Below are 24835 nucleotides of genomic sequence, written 5' to 3'. Positions count from 1 at the left end.
ATGCTAGATTATTAGGGAGGATGATTGGTGGGGTGGGCAGTATATCTGTGTCCGTGTGACAACAAGGGAAGAATGCTGGAAGGAATAGGGCTTCCCTTAAGCCCTAAATTTAGACCAGCCAGGGAGAAATGGGCCACACAGAGTGTGTTTATTTGTCCAGCATTTTACTTATTGCTCTGTATGTCCTTTACTTGTTTTATTTCATCTGGAGCTTACATTCCTACAGGCTAGTTGTTGTCTTGATCTAAATTGCTTTGAACACCAATCAGCACAGTTTCTTGATAATGAATTTCACAAAACACAGTGGGTATGGACATTCTCTTTGCATTTGGGTTTGATTCTTATTTCTTACTTTTACCTGCTGGGTGTCCTTTGTCATAAAAATTTATCATTCAGGGCCTCAATTTCCCTCTTTATAATTTGGGAAAAATTGTACCATCCACTTCATAGGCTTGTGCCTGACATGTAGTAATGGCTATAAAAAGCATCTAGTGCTACCGCTGCCCCCACTGGTGCTTCTGTAATGAAATAAAGTGGTCCGTTTAAAAGAATTGATATGTCAGGGACATGTTTGGGACCTTGGAAGGCTGGAGGAGAGAATATTGAACGTCCTTTACTTAGAGGGAGCAGGTGTTTGAACTCAGTAACCACGTTTTCTACCATCCTTAAATTCCCCTTACACCCGATCTAGAGAAGCAATGAAGCAGAGCTGCGTAAAGGTGAGGGCAGATCAGAGAATACGGCTGCCGCTACTAGTTAAGATTTGGATATTGGCTCTAATTGGCCCCGTGGCGGCCACTTTCCATAAACGTATTTATTGGAACAGCCGTGTTATCCTGAGTATTCTGTCCCCTGCCATCTGCTACCAGAGGATGTGTACTTTTTCCTAGCAGAGGATGAGAAGAATTTGGACCAAGAAACAGCTGAATGCAGTAGCAAAGTGTATATTGAAAGAGTCAAGGAGACAAGGTAGAGTGGCTTGGTGTGGGGATAGTTGTATTTCAGGTTAGAGCAGATTTCTAGGAGAATTAACATTGGCTGAAGTAATCTGAGTTTAACTCATGCTGTTAAATGTAGATTTATAGTCACGTATTATATACAAAAAATGAGTTACGAGGTGTGCCACGTAGCCTGCCTGATCTGACCCCGTCTACCTCTCCCACCACTCTCGTTCCCCCACACCACGCCTGCTTTTAGTTTCTTCAGAAAGCTCTTTCCCGCTTCAGGGTCTTTGCATATCTTGTTCTCTGTGCCTTGAGCCTTGACCTCCAGCTCTTCCCTTGGCTACTCCTTTTGCTTATTCTTCTGGTCTCCGCTCAAATATTAGTTCTTCAAAGAAGCATTGGTCTCAAATATAATTCAGGTTTCTATACTTGTAATGGTTATTTCTGATAAAATAATGAAAATGAGGCAGAAAAAGGAGTTCATTGGTCTCTGAACCAGGGAGCCTAGGGATGGATCTGGAGCTTCAGGCATGACTGGGTCTAGGGACTTAAAAAACGCACCTCTTAGGTTCTGGCTCTCTTCTGCCTCTCCCTCCACTCAGCTTGGTGACACACTGTTGAACTCATTCTTCCCATCTGGGGACTGACTCTGTCACGTGGTTGGGAGACTGGAGGTCACAAACTCCTTTCTGGAGACCACTCCACAGCCCTCTTTTATGGGGCTGCAAGACCTGGGTTGGGGGTTGGGCACGGAGCCCTGTTTTTGAGGCATTCTCCCAGGATGGTGTGGAAAACATGCTGGTGTGTGTGAATGGGGTGGGGTGGGGGAAGGGGTATGGAAGGAAGGAACAGGGAAGAATGCATATTGGAAAGATAAATGCAACACATCTCCACTCTTGTTTCCCTCATGTTTTTTTCTCATAGAATACAGTTCTTTTTCTTCACAGCCCTTGTCCAGTTTGAAATTTAGCATACTTTGTGTGTTGATTTGGTTAATACCTGCTGCAGACTCCTCCAAGTTGGCTGTGTTCCCAGTGCCTGTGACTGGCACAAAGTAGGAGCTTGGTAATTACATGTAGAATGAATTAAATAGTCAAGGAAGTCAGAGTGTAGCCAAAGGAGGGAGATGGGTGTGTTGTAACCATTACTTTATACCTAAAGAAGCTCTGGAGTGCTTTTTGGGCAACTTGGTCATTTCATTGATTGACAGACACGTGAGTTGAGGGCTAGAGTAGGGCAGGTGTTGCTAAAGTGCGGTGCCCAGACCAGCAGCATCAGCATCACCAGGGAACTTGCTAAAAATGCAAATTCTTAGGCTTAGGTGGGCTAAGCCTCCTGAATCAGAAACTCTAGGGATAGGATCCAGAACTCTGTGTTTTAACAAGCTCTCTGGGTGATTTTGTTGCTAGGTAATGTTTGAGAATCGCTGGAGTAGGGGATAGGAAGGAGCAAGGTCACACTTACACAGTTGTATCCTATAAAAATTACTGGCAGGGGCTTCTGTCTGGGTTGTTTGAAACTCCTTTTGAGCAGAAAGAAGGCAGTGGAGTATAATGTTTAGGAGCTCTTGAGCCAGGTTCTGTTTTAGAATCCTGGGTCCTCCGTTAATTATTTGTACAACTCACTCAATCTCTCTAAGCCTCTAATTCCTGATCTATAAAATAACCATAACAAATAGTACCTAACTCACGGAATTGCTATGAAGATTAAAAATGGTAATGATGACGGTAACTGACATTTTTTAAGACCTTACTAAGTGTCTAAACACAGTGTCGAGCTTTTTACAAGTGTTACCTTACTCATTGCATACAAAGCACAGTGCCTGGCACATGGCTAACGTTTATTGAATGCTTACTGTTATTGCTTATAAATGGAAAGTGAATGGACCTTGTCTATTTGGGGAAGGCCAAAAGCTCCCCTAGTCAAGGGGATCATGGTGAAGGCTGATCAGACATCTGTGTGACCTGTGAGAGCGTGGGTTTGATATCCAGCCTCCTGCTCTGTGTCTGCTTCTGCCATCCTGCTTTCTCATGGACCATCCATCCTACATGTTCCTGACTTATTGGCTTCCCTTGATACACAGACTTATAATAAGCCACAAACACTTGTAAACCTAGTGATGTCTTACTGGGGATCCTCACCATTATAATGAAGTCTTACAGGTGGGATTAACTGAAGGCCTTCTCTGTATAGGCATTACCTAAGCTCTGCATTTCTGAATATTTGTGCTTTAGGAATTTTTCTTAAAACCTACTGAGACTTTCCTAACCTCAGCTGACTTTTCCCTACTCACTGTTCATGATCAAGGTCACCCAGATATGGGTCTGATAAGCCCATGGATATTGGTCATTTGAGCTCTGGTCCCCAGGGATTTCGACCCTTCAGCCAGTGCTGTTTGCTTGCATGCGTATAAGCTGGACCTGTACACCATGGTCTGAGGCAACTCTCCTGCCTGGTCAGGCTGGAGACTGAGGAGCTTTGCACTGTGTTTAGTGGGCACTTTTGTGACCAAAACATTCCTTGGGTATTTACTGTGTACGAAGCCCAGAGCCTCCATTTCTGGGGGATGCTAAGGAAGTAATAGCTTGTCACAGTGGAATTTGCTTGTTGGAAACAACCTGGGGACGGTGGTATTATAGCACAGAAGAAGGTGCCTGTTAACTTGAAGCAGACTGAAGACCTGAGACCTGGGGCCAGGGAGGGGAGTGGGAGGAAGTTAGCATGGGCCAGGGTTGCTGTGACACAGAGGGGTATCCTGGGGACTCCTAGGCATAATTTTCAGCAAATACTTATTTAACGGTAACTATCACTAGTGGCTAAATGTGCTGTGGGTGGAGCTTTCTTCACATCAGAGCCAATGCCCAGATTTAGGGTCTTTCCCTCCTTTCTCCTTCTATGGTCTTTCTACCATAATTAATTTGGTACATGGTCACTTCTTGTGCACAGCTTAAGTTTGCCTCAATGAGAAGAGGAGTTTTACTCAGAGCCCTTGATTGTATGTGACAAACCCAATTTGAAGAAGCTTAAGGAAAAATAGAGTTGATTGGCTCAGGTAACTGGGAAGGATGATGGTAGAGATCACAGAATTAAAGAAAGAACTGCAGGACCCAGGGACTTGGGAATCAGGACACAACTTCACTGGGGTTTTCTCTTTGCTCATCTCTCATTTCTGCCTGTCTTTGTTTTCATTCTGCTTTCGTATCTCAGGTTTCATGTCTTAGCTACCCTAATGTAAAAAACTTTGCTGCTTTTTCCTCCGGTCTGTTTGTCATTCCGAGAGAAGCATTCATTTGGCCCTATTTGATCATGTGTCCACTGCTGGACTCATCATATACCCAGGGGAGTGGGCAGAGTTGGTTGCCCACTGGTTAACCAGTACACTGGTTGTACTGGTTAACCATGGTAGGAGCTCATCCTGACTGGTGGTGCCCTTGCTGTGCTGATTGTGAAGTATTTTGAGTAGCATCAAACAGAGCACCTTAGAAACAAGGTGCTCTGTCTGCTTGGACACATCTGGGTCATCTGTCCAACTCTGTGATCCTGGGGGAGGGAGCGGTACACATGGCATGATTTGTTATAAAAATAAGTGATGGGGGAAACATGCTAGGGAGCCCAAAACTATTGTCATTGTAATGTGTCTCAAACATTAGGTAGCTGAATTCAATATGAAACAACCCATAGTTACATAGCTTGTATCTAAGCACCCCATCTACATCATCTGTTGATACTTGTAAAGCTAAGTTCTTTTCCTCCCCTTTCCAGGTCTTTCCTGATGCCAGGCTCACCTGCTTTCCTTTCTGATAGAAACTATTATCTTCATCAATCTTGCGAGATGAGCCCTCTGACTCTGTCCCTAGGAATCATGACTGTCTTTGCTCCTAATGATGGACTTTCCAGGTCTTTCCTGATGCCAGGCTCACCTGCTTTCCTTTCTGATAGAAACTATTATCTTCATCAATCTTGCGAGATGAGCCCTCTGACTCTGTCCCTAGGAATCATGACTGTCTTTGCTCCTAATGATGGACATGTGGTTCTCACACTGCTCCCCTCATCAGCCGCTGTCCATCTTCATCAGCCCTTAGCACTCCCCACTCCCCACCCTTTTGTCTACCCTTGATTCTTCCTTTTTCCCCCGTTCTTTTTTTTTACTTGCTTTTATCCTTAATGCTCTTCTGTATTGAGCTGTTCCTGACAGAAGGAATGGCTGAGGGGATTATGATGCTTACTTAACAGATTGAAGAAATGAAGGCTCAGAGAATTTAAGGTGATTTGTTTGTTCCAGATCCCACGGCTGGTAGTTGGCAGATTAGCAGTTTTTAGTCAGAGCCTTCTGACACCAAATCTTAGGACCTTTCCTCTCCCTCAAGTTCTCTCACTGTGTTTGCTCATTTAATTTAACTGTATTGCCACCCTCCCAATAAATTATCCTAATTTGGAAAGGGGGATTATTTGTGAGAGTGACTTAGGGGTAGTTTTGGAGTAGTGAATCTTGAGTCTGGAAAAAAACTCAGGGTTTTGATGGATAGAATGGGGAGGGGAGGCCATTCCAGGGAACAATAGCCACCTGAGTAAAGCAGCTGCATGAGAAGGAGCTTCTGTCACGTGTCAGAAAAACAGCCTGGGAGTAGTGACAGTAACAACAGTAGCCTCAAGGAATGTGATGAAAAAACAGTGGGCAAAGTGAGCAGCTCCTCTGCTCCAGGCCCTTTTCTGTGCACTTTCATGCACTTCTTGTCTAATTCTTAGGGTAACCCCCTGAGCTATGTAATATTATTATCTTCATTTTCCTGCTGAGGAAACAGAGGCCCAAAGAGGGTATTAACTTGCCCAAATCACACAGCTAGTAAGAAGCTAAGTTTATATACAAACTTCAACCTCTTTGATCCTGAAGTCCATTTTCTTAACCAGGAGGCTCTGCTGCTAGAGGCTGTGGCAGGAATTTGATAAGAGGCCAAACAAGCAGTCCTAGGTCTGTCCAGAGACCTGATGCTATGAGTAAAAATTGTTGCTTGTCAGATATTTTTATCTTAGAAAGGTGTATCTTTATTAGATTTGAGCTTTAATAATGAATTTAGAAATATTATGCAGTCTGCTTGTAAAAGATTCAGACAGTATAGAATCAGAGGCAAATGTGAAAGCTTTCCTTTACTGCTAGTGTCCCTTCATTCTGTGCAGAGTATTTCGTATTTTAATTTATCTCTCAGGCTTGCTGCAGTGGGGGAAGCGACTCTATCACCACCTTGTTGGAGGACCTGGGGCATGTCGCTCATCTCTGTACCCCATTTCTTCATCCCTAGCTTGATCTTCTTGCTTGCCTTCCTTCCAGACTCAAGATTCTCTGAATCTCTCTTTTCTTGCCGAGCAGCAGTGACTCAGGAATTCTGTGGGTAATAAATTATGTTCTATAGTAACGAGCCTTTCATTCTGTTCTGTCTGCTGGTTCTCCTTTTCACAGTGAACCTTGATGGGTTGAAGCAGAAAATCTCAAGAGTTTAGAAATGAGTTCCTACCCCTTGGAGGTGCCCTCTGTGTGAGGAGGTGAACATGAGAGGCCCTCTGGAGAGAGCTAGGAACAAGGTGTGAAGGCTGTTGGGGACAGTGCTACTGCCTGCATAACTCACAGCCCAACCCTGAACACTGGTGGCGATGTGTGCTGCTAGGATTTGAGACAATCACTGAAGCTCCCAGTGTTTGCTGACCATGATCAAATACTAGTGTGGGCGAAAGAGCTCAGATACCTGGTACCTTCCTCACAAGAAATATAATTATGAACAGTGTCTCACGCTTGGTGTTAAAGTGGCAATAGATTCAACAAAATTTATAGGTATTCAGCAGAGTGAGATTGTGTGGGCTGAGGGTGGAGATGGTCAGTGAAGTTTTCCCAGAGGAGGTGAGATTCCAAGGATAAGATAAGTAAAAATTACTACATGTTCAATGTAGAAAGCTTGGATAATTTTAAAAAAGCATAAAAGACAAAATGATCTATTATGCCACCAAAGATAATTGCTATTAGTATTTTGGTATATGTGTTTTTAGTTTGTTATTATTACATTATATAATCAAAATGAAATCTTATTGTACATGCTTTTTTGCAACTGTAATTTTTAGCAATGCCATTTTTCTATGTCAATAAATCTTTAAACACATGAAATTTTTGCAATGGAAATGGCTTTTTTTCTTATTATAAAAGTGTAATACTTGCCAAAAAAAAACAAACAGAAAAAACCAGAGGCTATATAAGACATTATAAGGAAGAAAAGAAAAAAAGCACATAATCTTACCCCCTGGCAATTACTACCATTAGCATTTGAGCATATATACCTCCTGACTTTTTTCCAAATATGTGTGTGTATGTGTATAAAATACATATGTATAATATATATTATGTTTTATTGCTGTACATATTTGATTAATATCTTTCATCCACCTTACCCCCACAGATTTTAAGCATCGTGAAGGCAAAGACTGTGTCTTTCCCATTCACGAGACTACTGTATTCCTAGCTTCTTGCATAGTGCCTGGCACATAATAGGCAATTAGTAAATATTTATGACGTGAATGAATGACTGAATGGTAGGTCCATATTGTGGTGGATCTTGAATGAGGGGATAATTAGAGTGCTGTCTAATCACTGGGAAATGAGCAGGGCTTTCAGAACTTTGGGCATCAGGTTATGACTCTTTGCTTATATATGGTCAACATCTGTGCATTTTTTTTAAAAGCCAAAGCAAAAAAAATAAATAAACCCAAACCAAACAAAACCCAAACTCTTTGCTGCTTTTAATTTGATGAAAAGTTGAATTTTGACTGTTAATATTCATGGCAACTTAAATCACCTCCTTCTCTCACTGTCCTCATCTCTCTAGCTAGCCCTAGGAAGCCAAGGAACATGTCTCGTTCATCTTAGTACTGCTAATGCAGTGCCATATGTGTCCTTGCATCATTGCATGTTTCTTGGTGAGTGTGATGGTAGGAGGAGGAAGGCGATGGAAAATTATCCACAGAGAGACCTGTGGTGAATAAAAGGCATGCAACACTTCTCTGATGTGACCGGATGCTAAGATGACTACTTATTTCATTAAGATGCCTTTCCCTTATCTAGTTTTGCTAGACCTGATTAAAGAAGTTGCAGTGAGAAATATGTGTGGGCAGATAGTTAAGTAGCTAAACCAACTTTATTATAGCTCCACTGCTGTAGCATAAGACTCTAGTGCACATTCTGAGAGACATTTTAAATGCTCTGAACTTAAATGAACCGAAGAGTAATTTGGATCCAGAGATTTTAAACTTTCATGTTGTTGGGATCCAGAGTGTTCAACTTAGAATTGTAGAATATTTGGATTGAAGGGACCTTGGATACCCACTAGTGCAGTCTTCTCATTTTACAGGGGAAGAAACTGAGCTCCAAAGGGAGAGTTGAATTGCTCAAGGTCCAGTAGCAAGTCAGTGGAAAAGCTGGAACTAGAACTCAGTCATTCTGAGTTCCAGGCCCATGTGATTTCTGACTGTTTGCTGTGAGAAAGATAAAAACTTAAAACATCCAAGAACAGCTAGTGACCACCATTTGAATGTGTTTTATATATAGATAGAAAGGAGGCAGGAAAGAAAAGGGGGGTAAGTGAGGACAAAGGATAAAGAAAACAAATGCAAATGAGAGCCTTTCTAGGTAATGCATGTTGTGGTTTCAACTCCTAGGGAGCAAAATTTGAGTCACACGAAACGATTTGTAAAGTGTTGCTCTCATGAACTTCTCTGGTGTGCATGAAAAGCACGGAGGGTTGTAGTTTTAAAAATGAATTTGAAATGCTTTGGACATCAGTAGTGGAAGCTCACTACCTTTTCTTTGAATCTAAATGAATTTAGCAAAGGAACTCAATTTTAGTCACAGGAGACTAATTAAGCCATCTTGCTTGAGCCATAGCTAAATCCCCTTGTATGAAGAGTAGCACACAAGGGGGAGGGGAGCTGAACTATGGCACGATGTAATATGCTCACAGAATCAACTTGGCCTCGTAGTAACAGGCAATGGAGCCTCAGTGACATGAAAGGAATAAAGTATAGACATTTTGTAGAAGATGAAGAGAGGAACTTATAGTGACTTTTGTAGTGCTCCTTGCAGTTTTCCTTTCTCTTCCCAGATTTACCCTTCCCTCCCATCCTGCTCCTCAAACTGGGCTACTGCAGTAATCTCAGACTCATAGATTCTAGTTTCTTTCCACTCCAGCACAATCTAAACACTGCTTCCACGGTTATCTTCTTAAAATAATCCTTTGATGATTCTCGTCTCTGACTCAGAACATCTCAGGGTTTTCATTGCTGAAAGCAGTGGCTCTCAACTTTAAAGCTGGTAACAACACATGGGGAAGCTTGTTAAAAATGCACATTCCTAAACACACCCCTAAGAGAATCTGATTCCATGGATCTAGCATGATGCCCGGGAAACTATTTTCCCAGTGTATTTCTCATGCAGTTACCTCGGGGACAGTACTGCGAAAAATTTGCTTACATGGTCAAGTCCAGTTCTTTAGCCAGAGGACTGACCTTTAATGGTAGAAATTCAGATCTAGGGCAGGTAAAAGAAGGGGGAGAGAGGTTTGGGGAGACTGGTCTCCAAAATATCCATAGGAATGAGATACGTTGGCAACCATGATTATGGGAGGATTTGCAGCTTATGGATGGAAAGGAATTTGTCAAACCATCAGTGTTTGGGCTTAAGCCTGCCAGACAGCTTGCATAGTGGGAAGTCTGGAATAAATGCAGAAGATATAGGTGTAGCCCCTTGACTTCCCTGACCCTCAGCTTTCTCATCTGTGAAATGGGAATGTAAAATGCCCTGCCTCCTCATAGTTATAAGGATCAAATATATGAAAATGCTTTGAAACTTGGAAAGTGTTGAATAAAATAAGGTAATTGTTTATATTAATAGTCTGTTCTCTTCACCCTCTGTTCTCTCTCTTCACCTTTGCCAAATGACAAAAAGGGTCTCGCTCAGGAGAGTAATTGCAGTTAAATAGGCTAAGCCTGTGGGGGGGAGTGTGTGTTGTTGACATTAATCCTGCTACAGCTATTTGTAGGAGAAAAGATAAAAGTCATATAGCAGCCAGCAGAATGTTTTTGATTACCCCATGGATTTGGGTAGCTTGGAGGTCTGCTGTTGAGCTGTAGAGCTGGAATCTGACTTCCTCTGTGAGTATGAATTTGGCTGAGTTTAGCAGTGAGAAAAGCTTAAGAAAAGCCACACATGCTGAAACCCAAAAGGCTAATGAGGAGAATAAACAGCTTGTGTCACTAGACCTTGTGCATTTCCCTAAAAAGAAATCATGAAGTATGAACAAAATGTTGCCTCTGAAGGTTTCATGGTTACTTGGTCTAGTTTTTAATTTGGTAACTGTGCTCATTGCCTGCAGGAATTACAAGAACAATAGGCTTCTGGGTGTTTATGAATTGATGCCCTCGCCTGAATTCTGACGTGATGTCCTGGCCTTGGCCCCACTCGCAGCAGCGGGGCGCTCATGCAGGCCAGGTGTTGCTCTGTTCTGAACACTCACAGCTTAGCGAACTTAGGGGGCTTTATATTGTGTCTTCTTGATGAACCAGAGCCTGTGATTTTGGCTTCAAACATGTTTATTCTTCCCTGTATGGCGTGTCCACAGAAAATAAGGAAATGCTTTGTTTTAAATAAATTCTCTTGTTCTTCTCAGAGTCCCCTGGTGTTTTCAATAAAAGGACACAATTGCAATTTTTTTCCCCCTTACCACCCAGGTTTGTCAAATCTCTGCATTTTGCCACTTTTGCTCCATGTCTTTTATTATATAATAAGTATATATATTTTTAAAAGAAAGAAAATGTAGATGCAGTTGAAGCCCCTGTGAAATCCTTCCCACCCCATTCCTGTTTCTCTCCCTCCCTTTCCAGACCACTATGCTGAATTAAGCAAGCAACATGATGTTCAACTGAATGTTTTGACCAAGTAATAATATTTCAAAGTGAAGTTCCCATCCCTTGTGGAAATAGGAAAGTAGGTGTCCCAAATCAGGCCATATGAAAGTCATATGAAATCTTGTTTCTTCTGTAAATCATTTCTCAGCTGGTATAAACCTTCATTTTTTTTCCCTGCTGAATTTCATTAGCAGTACTTCTTTTTAAAAAATAAGTAAAACATTTACATGGTTCAAAATTCAAAATAATTCCCAAAGAATTAATATTGAGCTTTCTTTCATCTGCTTTATTCCCCTCCCTCCCAACCTTGTGGTTAACAATTTTTATTAGTTTCTTGTTTGTACTTCCAGTGTTTTATTATACACATAGAAAAAAAATGTGAATATACATTCTTATTTTCCTGCTTTCTTTACTCAAAACATTGTATTCCATATTCATTGTTTTACCACATATTTTCCACTTAATAATGTATCCTGGAGGTCTGTACACCAGCATCCCCCCTTCTCTCCCTCTCTCTCTCTCTCTCTCTTTTTTTTTTTTTTACAATTTTGTATTTTTTATAGTTGTATAACATTTCACCCAGTACATATTAATATGTAGGACTTTATTTATTTTACAGTTACATAGAATTCTGTTGCATGAAGGGAAAATATTTTTTCAACTAGTCCCCTATTGCTGGACACTTGGGTCATTTAAATCTTTTCCTATTTCAGGTAATGTCCTGAAGATTAATATTGTATATACGTTACTTCATATGTATGCAGGTATGTGTATGCAGTTCCAGAGTGAGATTGTCAAAGTGTAGATGCAGTGCTTCCTATGGGTTGCAACATTTTGCATTCCTGAAAACAATGTTAGTTTGTGCTTCCCCACAGCTTTGCCAAGAGAGCATATTAAATAATTTTTGGAGTTGACAGGTGACCATATATGTGTGGGTCTATTTCTGGACTCTTCATTCTGTTCCATCAGCACACACAGCACATAGCTGTAATTATTGTATTTTTTTAAGTTGAAAAGATATATGCACCCCATGTTCATTGCAGCATTATTTACAATAGCCAAGATATGGAATCAACCTGAGTGTTCACTGATACATGAATGGATAAAGAAGATGTGATATACATACATATACACACACGATGGAATATTACTCAGCCATAAAAAAGAATACAGTCTTGCCATTTGTGACAACAGGGATGGATCTAGAGGGTATTTTGCTAAGTGAAATAAGTCAGACAGAGAATGACAAATACTGTATTATCTCACATGTACATGGAATCTAAAAAACAAAATGAATATACAAAACAAAACAGAAACAGATACAGAAAACAAGTGGGTGATTGCTAGAGGGGAGGCCAGTGGATGGATGGGCAAAATCAGTGAAGGGAATCAAGAGGTACAGACTTGCAGTTATAAAATAAATAAGACACAGGGATATGCTATACAGCATAAGGAATGTAGTTAATAGTACTGTGATAACTTTGCATGGGGATAGATGGCTGCTAGACTCGTGGTGATCATTTTGTAATGTATTTTAATGTTGAATCACTATGTTGTAACCTGAAACTAATGTAATATTGTAAATCAACTATATTTCAATAAAAAATTATCGTAAAAAAATTATCGTAGTTTTTTTTTTTAAATATTGACACCTGGTTGTGTAAACTCTCCAGTTTTATTCTTCTTCAAGATTGTATTGCTCTTCTAGGTCCTTTGCATTTCCATGTAAAGTTTAGAATGTATGGAAAATCCCAACTGGAATTTTGATTTGGATTGCCCTGAATGTATGGATAAATCTGGGGGTAATTGACATTTTAGCATTTCTCAGATTTTCAGTCTGTGAGTATTTATTTAGGCCTTCTCTAATTTCTTTCAGCAGTGTTTTGTAGTTGCACAAAATCAATTTGATGAATTCCTAGATATTTTACATCTTTCATTAGTATTTAAATGTTTATCTTTTTAAAATTATGTTATCTATTTGGTTATTGTTAGTAGATAGTTGATTTTGATATGTCGAACAACTTTTCATGTATTTTAGGACCACTTGTCCTTATATGGCAACTGGATTTTCTTTTTCTATTGCTTTTTTCTTTTCTATTGCTTTTATTCTTCTTGATTTTTAGGATTTCCTTATAAATTAGGAATAACATTTTGTCTGTGCTATGAGTTATAAAAATTTTTCTCAGATTGTCATTTGCGGTAAAGTTCATTTTTACGCTTTCATCATAGACCAAGTTAGTTAAGTACTGAAAGGATCTTAGAAACCTTCTACTCTCTCATTTTACAATGAGGAAACTGTGGCTTAGGATGCCTGAGTACTGAGGCCCAACTACCAAGTAAAGACAGAAGCTGAATTTGAATACAAGTCTCAGCCCAATGCTTTGTCCACCATTGTGCCTGTATATAATCAAATAGTACTCTTTATTGTGGCATGATTGACTTGTGTAAACTCCATGCAAATAGGAATTTATGCTTCCTGAAAGACAGCTGTGGAGCTACAATGCATATATCATAGTTCCCCAATGATTTAGTTGAATCATCAAAAGAATATTTTCCCGTGAAGAAGTATCCAGGCGTAGATGGTTCAACCAGGGAATTCTATAAGATATTTAAGGAAAATACAATACTAATTCTGCACAAACTCTTTCAGAGAATAGATGCAAGAGACCTTCTTCCTAATTCATTTAATTAAGCCAGTGTTACCCTAATACCAAAGCTAGACAAAGACATCCGAAGAAAAGAAAACCATAGACCAATATCTCTCATGAACATAGAAGCAATCATCCTTAACAGAATAATAGCAACCTGAGTCTAGCAACATGTAAAAAGGATTATCACCATGAACAAATGGTACTTATTTTAGGAATGTAGGTTGATTTATCTCTTCCTTCTCCTTTAGTTATTCTCATGTGTTATGTTATACCTTTTGTAATTGTCCCACAGTTTTTTGGATTTCTTTTCTGTTCTTTTTTCAGTCTTTTTTTTTTTTTCTCTTTGCTTTTCAGTTTTGGATGTTTCTATTGTCATACCCTCAAGCTGAGAGATTCTTTCTTCAGAAAATTAGTCGCTGTGTCCAGTGTACTAATGAGCACATCTAAGACGTTCTTCATTTCTGTTACAGTGTTTTTGATCTTAAGCATCTCTTGTTTATCCTTTCTTAGAATTTCCATCTCTCTGCTTTCATTATTCATCTATTCTTGCATATCGTCTACTTCCATTAAAGCTCTTAGCACATTAACCACAGGTTTAAAAATTTCTGTTAATTCCAACATTCCTGCTGCATCTGACTCTGGTTCTGATGCATTTCCAGTATCTTCAAACTGTGCTTTTTGCCATTTAGTATGCCTTTTAATTTTTTGTGCAAGTGCCTATGATATACCGGGTAAAAGGAAACCATGGTACGTAGGGCTTTAATGCAGTGATAAAGTGTGGGGAGAGGGGAAATATTCTACAGTCCTGTGATTCGGGTTCAGTTTTTTGGTGAGCCTGTGCCCCTGGATTGTGACCTCCCACAGTGCTTCCTAGTGCACCCCGCCCCCCTCCCCCACCATTTAGGTGGGATGGGATGGCTAGAGGGAGCTGGAGTTTGAGGCTTCTCTTCTCACAGGTAGGTTAGGCTCTGGTAAAATTGTTTCTCCTGAAGGCAGGCCTTGTTAAGGAAAACAGAATGGTCTAGTGTATTTCAAAATGATTCCTTTTTCCCTTCCCATGCTGCAAGCACAAGAGGGTTTCTCTCCGATAGTCACCGCGAGAACAGGGTGAAGCTCTTAGAGGTAAAACTTAGAAGTGTGCCTCCCACCCCATGACTGGGTCCCCCTGGAGTTTTTCTCTCTCAGACTTTTGCACACTGAGCCTCCAGCAGTTGTCAATTACAGTTCAAGTTTTCCTACCCCGGTATTGGTTTCTATGGATGTTTCTGCTCCAGTAGGTTCCGATTCTCTGTATCTGCCTGTCTGTCTCTCCAATTTTTGGAGCAGCAGTTTGTCCTGTTGTCTCACTTCTCTGATGGATCTAAGAAGAGCTGATCTTTCAACTCGTTCATCTTTTTACTTGTTGTTACGGTGGAGTGGTAACTTCTAAGTGCCTTACATTGCAAAGTTGATTTATTGTCCAAAAATCAATTTGGGTGAAATAATATGTTAATAGAAAAAAGGACAAAAACCATGTGATTCTCTCAGTAGACATAAAATGTTTTTTTAAAATATCCAACATGCATTCTTGATAAAAGTTCTCAACAAGTTAGGAATAGTTGAAAATTTCCTTACCCTGATAAAGAGCTACAGCTAACAACATGCTTAATATTAAAAGCTTGAATGCTTTTTCTCCTTAAGATTTAAAAGAATATCTGCTCTTGCCTCTTTTATTCAACACTGCTCTGGAGATTCTACTCTTTAACTTCTTATTCTTGCAATAAGGCAAGAATAAGAAATTAAAGGCATACAGATTGTCAGGTAAGAAGTAAAATTATTTTTATTCACAGATGATCTGATTTGTATGTAGGGAATATCTGTCAAAAAGCTACTAGAAGTACTAAACAAGTTTAGGAAGGTCACAAGTTACAAGATCAGTATCTAAAAATCAACTATTATTTTCCTATTTATTGGCAATTCACAATCCAAAATTAAAATTAATACAATAATATTGTTTACTATGGAATCAAACAGAATAAAATACTTAGGCATAAATTTAACAAAAGGGAGAAAAAACTGTATGCTGAAAACCGTAAGACGTTGCTGAGAGAAAATAATGAAGAGCTAAGTAAGCGGAAAGATAAACTATGGTCATGGATTTGAAGATCAGTTTAGTTAAAATGGCAATTCTCTTCTCAGATTGATCTATAGATTCAACATAATCCCTGTCAAATTCCCAGCAGGCTTTTAAATATAAATCGACAAGTCAATCCTAAAATTTAAATGGAAATTCAAAGTACCTACAATAAACAGAACAATTTTGAAAAGACAATGTTGAAGGATTTGTGCTACCTGATTTTCAAAGCTTACTGTGAAGCTACAGTAATCAAGACAGTGTGGTATTAGCATTAGACCGTAGATCCGTGGAACAGAACAGAGTCCAGAGATAAACCCATACATGGTCCCTTGATTTTTGACAGACTTGTAAGGTAACTCAGTGGAGTTAGAGAGTCTATTCAACAAGTGGTGCTGGAACAATTGGGTGTCTCTATGCAAAACAAAAGCAAAAACATAAAACCCCTGGACCCTTACTTCATACCATAACACAAAGTTCTACTCAAAATGGATCATAGATCTAAATGTAAGAGCTGAAATTATCATGTAACTAGAAATAAACAGGGGAGAAAATATTTGTGACTTTGAATTTCTTAGATAGGACACAAAAAATATGAACACCAAAAGATAAATTAAAATGTTTGCTTTTCAAAAGATAGCACTGAGAAACTGAAAAGACAAAGATAAGTAAATGGAATTGCAGAAAATATTTGCAAATTATTTATCTGATAAAGGACTTGTGTTCAGAATATGAAAAAAACCTCTTACAGTAAATAGTCTGAAAGCACACAACACAATTAAAAAATGGGTAAAATTTTGAATAGAACCTTCAAAAAAGATCTATGAATAGCAAATAAGCACATGAAAAGGTGTTCAACATTGTTAGTCCTTAGGAAAATGCAGACTAAAATCCCATTGAGAATATACTACACACCTCTAAAATATATGTAATCAAAAAAGATTGAGAATACTGTTCCTGAGGTTGCATAGAAACCAGAACTCTCATGTGTTGCTGATGGAAGTAGAAAATGATACACTCCCCTTTGAAAAATTGCCTGGCACTTTCCTAAAAAGTTGAACTTATATTTACCAAATGACCAAGAAATTTATTTTCCAGGTATCTGCCCAAGAGAAATGAAAAGACTTGTATCCATATGTTTGTTAGGCTCAATATCTCCAAATATTTGGAAGCAATCCAAATGTCCATCAACTGGGGAATAGATAAACAAAATGTGGTATATCTATACAGTGGAGTGCCATTCAGCAATAAAAAGGAGTGAACTACTTATACATGTAAGAACATGGATAAATGTCAAAAATATGCTAAGTGGAAGAAGCCACACAAAAGAATATATACTGTGTGATTGCATTTGTATGAAATTGCTAGAACGGGCAAAACTGTAGGGACAGCAGGTTTCCTGGGGCTGGGATTGGGAGCAGGAATTGACGGCAAAGGGACACAAGGGATTTTGGGGGTGATGAAAGTGTTCTGAAGCTTGAGTGTGTTGATGGTTACACAACTGTGTAAATTTACTAAAACTGACTTGATCTGTATACTCCAAATGGGTAAATTTTATGCTATTGTAAACTATACTTTAAAACGTGGTTAAAGAAGGAGAAATCTCTAAAGAGGAAGTTGTATCAGATGTTAATAGCTTGGAAGGTATCTTTTTTAAAAGATTGTTTCTCGTTTTTTCCTTTAAAGTGAATAGGGTTTAAATTTTTAAATTTTTTGCTTTTTGAACAGGCTACTTCCTGGTGGCTCTAGGGAGGGATTATTCCCTAGAGCAGTTGTACATTACACAGCTCAGGCTGAGTCTTCCTCGATGGAGGCAGTTGCCAACAAAGAGTGAGACTCAGCTGGAGAGGGCTGAGTGAGGCTTCTGGGGTAGGGCCCCTCAGGTTTTGCTCTAATTACTCCAGCTGAGCATACAAGAAGAAAGGCAAAGCCACAGGGAGGCATATTAATTAAAATGTCTCCTATTTCAGTGGGCCATTGTGATTCTCTTAACTTTTAGGAGGTTACAGTTGTAAGTTTACAGTTTGTTATTTCCTTCCATGTCCAGCATAATTGCATGATGAAAGAATCCCACATTTTAATATTCAGAAACAGTCACTTGGGTAGATTAATAAGAAGGAATAGCTAATTACCAATTAGGGTCAGATAAGAAAAAGGATCTACTTTTAAAATGAGACTATTGGGAACTATCTTGAAGGGGGACTTTGACTGTAGATTTCCTTCTGGTGTAGTTACTTGGACATAGCAGGAAAGGTCTTGGTCCCCGAGCTTTTGGTGTCCAATTGCCTGTTACTGCATAGGAGGTATAATTAGAGATGTGAAAGAGCCCCTCTCACTGGTTTTATTTCCACTGCTTGTTTAGACCTTTGCTTCCAATTAAAGAACAGGAGAAACATGCCTTTTAGGGAATATAGAGAAAATTTTGCTTTGATCTTATCTGCTGCAATTATTGAATACATTTTCCCTTTGACCAGTGCCCCTGTCTCTCTTCCCACACAAGAAAGCCTAAAACAAACAGAAAGAAACCATTAACTTAAACTGTTGTTATTCAGAAGTGTTTTTGATTTGATGCTTTAATTTTAAGATTACTCTGTTAATTGTAAGATCAGAGGCTTATATTTTTAGGGCCATATGCTGCTTTGGTTCTATGAACGGATACCCTGTGGATCTCAGTGGGAGTTAAAGCAGAGCTAGTTGCAGGATGGTGGTTTCTTCCTTTTTTTGCACAAGGAATTTTTCACTTGCTTTTTCCAGAGTGTAATCGGCATGTATTAAGGCCACTTGTTTGGCATAAATGTTTACTGACATGTTTGGCGAGACAATAGCAATTGTTTAATAGGCATTTCTTAGTTTACTTGCTAGCACTAGATGTGCTAAAGATTCTCCCATAGGAGTGGCTTCCCCATCCCCCTGATGGGCAACTGTGTTCTATTTCCTGAATTAAAACACTCTTTCTCCTATTTTCAGAAGAGCGGGATGTTCCTTTCTCTGTCCTAGGAGCTCATTTCTTCCGCAAAACCTTTCCTTAGTCTGTTTAGCCCATCTGTCATGCCCTCTCATCTCCAAACTTTATCTATCTTTTAGAGCACAGTTTAAAGTTTAATCTCCTTTATGAAATAATTTCCTTGTAGCTCATAGCAAACTTCTCTCTTTTCTGAACTCCTGAGCTTATATTTTCCCCATAGAACTCATTTCCAAATTATGACAAGCACTGATGGTTTGTTCACCAACTGCTTTCTCTTTGTAGACACTACTCAGAATGCCCATGTGTATCTCAGTTCAGGCTAATAAGATGGTAGCAGTCTGCTGTAGGGTCTCTGGGAAGATGTATTTTTCTGATGTAGGTGACGGGCTGCCAGGTGTTGAGGTGGTCAATTAAGACAATGAGCCAAACTAAAAGTATCGGTCAAGTCTTTATTTATTTATTGCGGCAGTGCAAGCAAGGGGCAAAAAGTGGCCTGGCTCCCTAGTGCTCCATTTTTTTTCCTATGGAGCAACACCTGGCAAGGGTGAGATGCATGCAGTGCAGATGAGGGGAAATGTTTTATTGCTGAGGAGCCTGGAACAGAAGGCTCGTGCCTTTTCATGGTCTGGTAGAGGGGGAGGAGGAAGGCTAAGGAGTAGAAAAATACTGATTGAGCATGAAGAAAATGCCTTAGTCAAGCTCCCTGGTAATGAGGTCTTGGTGGAGGTGTCCAAAGTGCCTCAGCCAAGGCCTCTGATAAGGTGGCGTCTGAAGAGAAATGCTTGGGCTAGATGTATATATGCTGATATGTGTATGAGCATGGCTGGCTCAGATGGGTGGAGTGGAGGTGGGGTTCCTTGAGTGCAACTCTCCAGAAATCTGCAGTGCAGTGGCTGTAACCAAGTCTGGTGTGGGGACGGCAGCTTTTCACTGTGACGTCTGTCGGGCAAAGCCTTGCAATTGCCTATGGTCGGGTCTGAATGATCACACGCAGGCTTTTGGTCTAGAGATGGACTCTTCAATAAGTTCCACCTCTTTCCCTTTTTATTTTCTTGAAGCTGGAATGTGACCTTATGGTTGAAACTGTAGCAGCCAACCTGTGTCCATGAGGGAAATATCAAGGGAATTCAAAGGCTCTGGAGTTAACTAAACCAGAAACAACAACTGCATGCATCTGGACTTCCCATTATGTGGGGAAAAGTAAGTTTCTAATATTTAAGCCACCAAAGTAATGTTTTCTGCTCCTCATAGCCTAAAATATTCCTAATTGATACATCATTTAATCATGCAGTGTTTTTAAATGTTATATAACTAATATTGATCTAAATGATTACATATTGCTTGAGGTACCTGAAAGAAACAATCTCAGCCATCCCCTGCTACCATAGTCCTATTTCCTTTTAATCTTATTGCAATTCAGAATTGGTGGTAAGTAGACTTTGAAGCTGTCATTGTTTCTTTTTTGTAGATGAAAAACCATAGGATTCTCAGTTTATTTGTTAGTGCTCATAGAAGAGTGATGCTGACAAAACTCCTAGCATCAATTACCTGGAAATTGAAGACCTGACTCTGGGTCCCAGTAACAGTTTCTGATTAAATAAAGCCCCAGGTAAAGGTCATTTGCCTTTGGAATATTCAGCACTGCTTACCATGATGGGCTTAGGTCCTTGTCTACTTGTTAATCCTATTGCCTAGAAGTCAACAAATGCCTGGGATCATGTATAGGATGATTCTAGTAAAAAATGCTTTATGATGTCTCTAAATGATTCCATATAGATGTAGGCCAATTTCCCTTTTGATAAGTTGCTCCTCTAGGTTTCTCAGGACAGTATTTTTCAGGAGTATCTGGGTCTTAGGCACAGCTCTTGTCTTATTGACCAACATTACATAAGCTTCATCAGTTTGTGAATACATTTCTTAGGAACCTTGAATAAACTTTGATTTTATTGACCTTCTATCAGCCCTTGGCTTATGTACAGGAATGGGTTATGCTCCAGATACACAATCCTAGCTATTGATACATATGTGAGACCTGTAAAACCACTGCCCATATTTCAGGTCATTAGAGTAAGTTTCTTGGTAGATTAGATAATTTTAAGGGAGACAAAATACAATATGTTTCAAACTCTCCTCCTTCACGTGTTTCTTAATGACTTGATATTATTCCTGGATGAGCGAAATTCATGCTTCCCTGCTATAAGGAATAGATAGATAAGCATTTGCCTAAATGCTGATGATATAGTTTATTTTCTCAAATTTAGAGTAGCCTCCACAAACAATGGCCCTTCGATCTCATTATTTCACTTTAAATCAGTTACTTCAAAACCCAAGTCATCAGTTTTGGCAGAGGTCTTCAAACATTTAATTGGTCAAAATCTAAGAACCCTATATAGAAGGTCAGCTTGTTCACTTACCACTAGCTTGTCTTAAAGAGTTACTCAGTAAATAATACTGTTTGCAATTCAATATTACATGGGCACTGTATTGAGATTATTAACATCTCCAGTTGCAGTTATTAGAGGCACATTTTATAGCACAGAATAATTCTGATAATGATGATAAAAGAGGTAAAACTGATTTAGTGTTTGCTGTGCAAGGCATTGTGCCAAGCAGTTATATGCATTTTCTCTTCTAATTCTTGCCATGGCCTGTTAAAGTAGGTAGAACTTTGGGGCCTGTTCTCATAAACTGTAGTCAACTCTGGGCTGTTTTCTGAGGAAAACCTTCCTTTATCTGCAAATATTACCTTGGCCCAACTCCATGTCACAGTCAGTGGGCTTTTCTCTAGGCTCATGCCTGATCGGTAGGCTTCTTGATTATATAACAAAATCTTAAACCTGTTCTTTTTTGGATGCACACTGAACACACGATACCGCCTTTAACCAGTAACGTAGAGTTAAGTGGGCTTGAATTCTCATCTGCAGTCCTTGCTGGAAGCTTGGCTGTGAGGAATATTGTTCATGAAAGAGCACCTGAAGGGCGTGTGGGCTGGCTACTACACCCTGGTCGTCTTCAGTGTCCAATATATGGTAGCCACTAGCCTCGTGTGGCTATTTAAATTTAAATAAATTAAAAATGAAATAAAATAAAAATTCAGCTCCTCAGTCAAAACACCCGTATTTCAAGTGCTCAATAGCCACATATGGCTAGACGTTTTCATGCTGGACAGCACAGATATAGAACATTATGGTCACTGCAGAAAGTTTTATTGGGCAGTGCTGTGATAAGAGTTTCACATCTGGACCGCATTTTCTTTAAAAAAATTATTATTTTCATTGAATTGTGCTTTGATGTGTTGACAGTGGCCTGCACTGTGGCCCATTCTAATAATAAGTATTGAGTGTTCTTATGTATCAGAAATGGTTTTAAACACTTTTTATGAATTAACTCAATTCTTATAACAATTTTGTGAAGTAGGCATTATCATCATCTCCATTTTACAGAGCTCAGAGAGTTAAGTGACTTGCCTATAGTCACCCAGATGGTAAAGAGTGGTGATGGAATTTGCATCCTGTAAGTCTGGCTCAAACCTTTGTTCTTCACCACTACACCATGCTGCCTCTGAATTCCCTATAACGCTGTCTTGGATTTCATTCTCAGGATACGAGTAGTAACCTCATTACTTTTATCACATTATTTTTGTATTCCTGTTCCTCCTGGCTGTAGCTCTTCATTTATTTAATTTCTGTTATTATAATGTTGCAATGAAATTCTGATGCCAGCCACCTGGAGTTAGCACAGGCTCCTCAAGTTAAGGGCACGATTCCCTAAAAGATTACCCTCACTTCTAGTACCAGTCACAATTTCAGGAGTCCCCAGACCACTTGCACTGCTGACCAACTGGCTATAAATTTGGGGGTTGCTCTAACTCTCTTAGGTCTGATAATTTGCTAGAATGACTCAAAAAATTCTGGAAAGCACTCTACGTATGATTACAGTTTTATTAGAAAGGATGTCAATCAGAACCAGCCAAATAAAGAGACAATGAGGATGAGACCTGGAAGGGAAGAAGAATGCATCACCCTTCCCATTCATCAATGTGTTCAGCAACGGGGAAGCATATCTGAGAGTTGTCCAGAGTTTTTACTGGGGTTTTATTACAGAGGCACGATTAATTGAATCATTGCCCAGGTGATTGAACTCAATCTGTAGCACCCCCTCTCCTCCCTGGAGGTTGGGCTGGCTTAAAGCCTCAGCGCTCTAATCCCATGGTTGGTCTTTCCGATGACTAACCCCCATCCTGATTTATCTCACTGGTATAAATCAGGTATGATGCAAGGGACTCATGAGTAACAAAGTCACTCCTATCACTCAGGAAATTCCAAGGATTTAGAGGTTATCTCCCAGGAACCAGGGACCAAGACCAGATAAATTCTTTATTATACAACGGTACGTATTTTTTCCTTTTTCTTGAAGTACAGTTGACTTACAATATTATATTACTTTCAGGTGTACAACATAGTGATTCAATATTTTTATACATTATGAAATGATCACCACTGTGAGTCTAGTTGCCATCTGTCACCATACATACACCGTATTACAGTGTTATCGACTATATTCCCTATGCTGTGCATTACATCCCTGCGACTTATGTCTTTTATAACTGGAAGTTTGTACCTCTTAATCCCCTTCACCTTCCTTTATCTGCAAATACCCATCCCCCTGCCCTCCTCCTGTCTGGAAACCAGGAGCAATATCTATGAATCTATTTCTGTTTTGTTACGATTGTTCATTTGTTCTGGAAATCTATAAAACTATGATTAATAGTCCTTTTTGCACCTATATAAAAATATGCATTTATACATGTCTACATAAATGTTTATGTTTTTACTTATACTCACACACACGTACATAAATACTTCATTTCAAAAAATATTTGAGACAGTCATGTATTTACTTAGGCTGACTGAAATCCATTTTGAAATGAGGTGGAAGATTTATGTGTGTGTGTGTGAGTATAAATAAAAACATAAACATTTTATGTAGACATGTATAAATAAACAGTTTTTAATTTAGATGCAAAAGGACTAACCATAGTTCTATTAATTTCCAGATCTATAGATTGCCTTAGAAATGGCTTCATTTTACACTCTTATTTTTCTGATGAAGAAGTAAGCCCAGAGAAGTGAAGTGGCTTGCTGGTTAGTGGCAGAGTAGGGACTGGAATTCAGGGTTTTTAATCTTAAATTTAATACTCTTCTTGTCTTCATAATCTCAAGCTTCTCCTTTACATTAGTCATATAATTATCACCTCATACTTTTCTCACCATTTTGCCATGCCCAGAAACCTCAGGCTGCCCTCAGGATACAGCTTTGGCGCAATGGGTGAAGCTCTGCACAGACTCCATTTTTGTACTTTCTGCCTTTACATATGTGCTATTCCTTCTGCCTTAAGTGCCATTCTCACTCACTGGTCCTTTCTTAATTGTTTTTAAATGTACATGGTAAACCTCACTTCTCTGACCTTCTCTCCTCTCACAGAGTTAATCTTTCTCTTCCTTTTCACATTATTTAGCATATGCCTTTATCTCAGTGGCACTTATCACACTGTATTTTTAATTCTTTTTCCACATCTCAAACCTTAACAGAATTATTGATTTCACCCTTGTTGCCACTAAACCTATTACTCTCTTTGTCTTCCCAATCCTGATATAGCATCATCAGTGACTCAGCTGCTCCATCCAAAAATCTGGAAGTCACCTTGATTTCCCTCTTGTCATCATCTTGCACATCTAATTAACAGCAAGTCCTTTGGTGCTACAGCCTAAATATATACCAAAGCTTTCACCTCTCACCTTTAAACTGGTCTGTTTCCACTCTTGCCTTCTTTCAATACATTCTCCAAACTGGGGCCAGAGTTCTTTCAAAATGTAAAACACTTCATGTCACTTCTAGCTTAAACTCCTCCATTGGTTTATACTTTCAGTAAAATAAAATCCAAACTTCTATTGTGCCTGGAAGGGACCTACGTGATGGAGCCCATTCCTCCTGCGTTTTTACCAGGCCCTCTCACTGGCTAGGTGCTGGATTCTCTAGATTTCTTTCTGTTCCTCAAACACACCAGGTTTGTTTCTTTCTCAAGGAGGCAGCAAGGTATGGCTTGTTTTGTGTACGTGATGGGAGGGAGGGAGATTTGGCAGCTTTTCCTCCCCCATATTTTCCATTAGCTTCCCCGAAAGCCACTCCAACAAGAGTTGGCTTGCTGTACAAATGCAGCCTC

At 39.4% G+C, this 24835-nt stretch overlaps 1 protein-coding gene across 5 annotated transcripts in view; it reads left to right on the top strand.

Annotated features, from left to right (window-relative positions):
- Positions 1–24835, top strand: part of CRBN (cereblon) — a 959169-nt gene that overhangs the window by 72336 nt on the left and 861998 nt on the right. For 3 of the 5 annotated variants that reach the window (XM_060022931.1, XM_060022930.1, XM_060022929.1), the window contains exon 3: positions 19671–19812. The exons of 1 other annotated variant lie outside the window; for it this stretch is intronic. The gene's annotated coding sequence lies outside the window, so the exon portion shown is untranslated. Of the gene's footprint in view, positions 1–19670; positions 19813–20103; positions 20222–24835 lie in introns of those variants that run through there. One more of the 5 variants, XM_060022933.1, reaches the window with a different exon arrangement.

This window comes from Delphinus delphis, chromosome 10, assembly GCF_949987515.2.
Source record: "Delphinus delphis chromosome 10, mDelDel1.2, whole genome shotgun sequence".
Lineage (NCBI taxonomy): Eukaryota > Metazoa > Chordata > Mammalia > Artiodactyla > Delphinidae > Delphinus > Delphinus delphis.
The sequence above is the reverse complement of the archived record's forward strand: the minus strand, read 5'-3'. Positions and strand labels throughout refer to the sequence as shown.